Raw genomic sequence first — 1,631 nt, forward strand, 5'->3', positions numbered from 1 at the left:
CATAAGCATATTATCCTTTGCATTTGTGAAATCCAAAGGGAAAAATTGTTATTGCCTGTGGGGATCAGGGGAACTCTCACTGGTAACATACCTATCTCCTCTTTTAAAAGACAACAGGATGTGAAGGGCAAACATGGCAGCTCCCACAGGAGACTGCCCACGTTAAGGTGAGTGTGAGCTGCAGTGGAGGCTGCTCCTTGACTTCTTCATTGCTGGATTGGGCACCAGGCCTCAAGATGGAACATAGTCAAGAAAATATGGAAAGAAGATTAAGAATCAATGAGATCATAGCCAGAAAAGTGGAACAACTTCCAGAATCAGATCAGAATTTACTCATGAATGGATCAGCTAATATTGGACTAAATGCAAAGTTTTGTGGCCTCATAGCAAACAATTTTTTTCTAACACATTTTAAATGTGACACATGCTCACATAACATCAGCCTTACCAATGGCTGTTCTCCCATTTTTTTCAACCTACATAACTTACAAAAGTGTTGTAAGTTTACCTTTGAGTTCAGATAATCTAAGCTGTGAAGCCTGTACTGTTTAAGAGGTGGAATCAGGGGTCTCTACCCTGTTGTTTTGGCTATACCAATAAATGGTGCTGTGGTAGCCAGGTACAATTCAACTCCACTACAGCAGAAATGAACTACTGGATCACAGTCTCTAGACCTGTCTTTAGAAAGATGGTTTTTCCCATAATGCTGCAGACTGTATTTGTAGCATACCTTGTTTCTAAACAATATGAAGTACTTATAAAAGCATTTGAATTACCTGAACCTGGCTTCCAATTCCAGGATATTCAAAATAAATCATGTACACAACTAAAAGGATAAAATTATGTAAAAATAAGATACTAATACCCAACAAATATTCAAATAAAATTGTATTTATTGCAAAAAAAAAAAAGACAACAGGAGTCTTTATTATATAAGTATCAGCCATGTAGGTTGAACAAAGCTCTGACTTCACAGAGCTTTTTCATAATATTTCCTTTTCCCTACCTTAGACCTAAATTATTTATACAATTCTTGCATAAATTCCCTACTGTCTATCCAGTGAACCTTATTTCTGCTAACATGTTCTATTGGTTTATTTCTGACCAGGAAATCATTTTTATTTCAGGATGTCCTGAAATGACAGTCATTATTTCCAAATAACTGAGCCGAAGAAAAAGGTAATAGCATGGCACCCACACTTTGGGATGTCTAAACTATTAGTGAAGAAACAGAGCAATGCTATTTGATGATATGAGATGCATTTAAAAAGTGCATGTCAGAATGTAATTAGACACACCTGTTTCACAGCAAACTCCCATTTTCTCTTTTTTATGCAAGATCATGGACATCATCCACATATAGGTTTTTGGTCGGAAAATGGCAGGTTAGCTACTTTCTTCACCTTTAAAATGGTAATGATAATACCTGTAGTACCCAGGTCAAGAAGCTTTGCAGGACTTAAAGAAGTATGCAATTGTCTGTTTTGTCACTGATATTATTAGCTTCAAAAAAACCAGAGAGGCAGAAGAGCATATTGAAAGTTAGAATGTCAATTTTGTGGTCACTAAGATTTGGGTTCAAAACTTGACCCTAAAATATACTAGCTCTGTGACCACTAAAAAAAACAAAA

At 36.2% G+C, this 1,631-nt stretch overlaps 1 pseudogene; it reads left to right on the forward strand.

The window, feature by feature from the left end:
• The first annotated feature begins 236 nt into the window (after positions 1-236).
• Positions 237-838, forward strand: LOC110220818 (transmembrane protein 126A pseudogene; annotated as a pseudogene).
• Positions 839-1,631: the final 793 nt, after the last annotated feature.

The sequence above is a fragment of the Phascolarctos cinereus genome, unplaced genomic scaffold, assembly GCF_003287225.1.
Source record: "Phascolarctos cinereus isolate Bilbo 61053 unplaced genomic scaffold, phaCin_HiC Scaffold_2;HRSCAF=192, whole genome shotgun sequence".
NCBI classification, from domain to species: Eukaryota; Metazoa; Chordata; class Mammalia; order Diprotodontia; family Phascolarctidae; genus Phascolarctos; species Phascolarctos cinereus.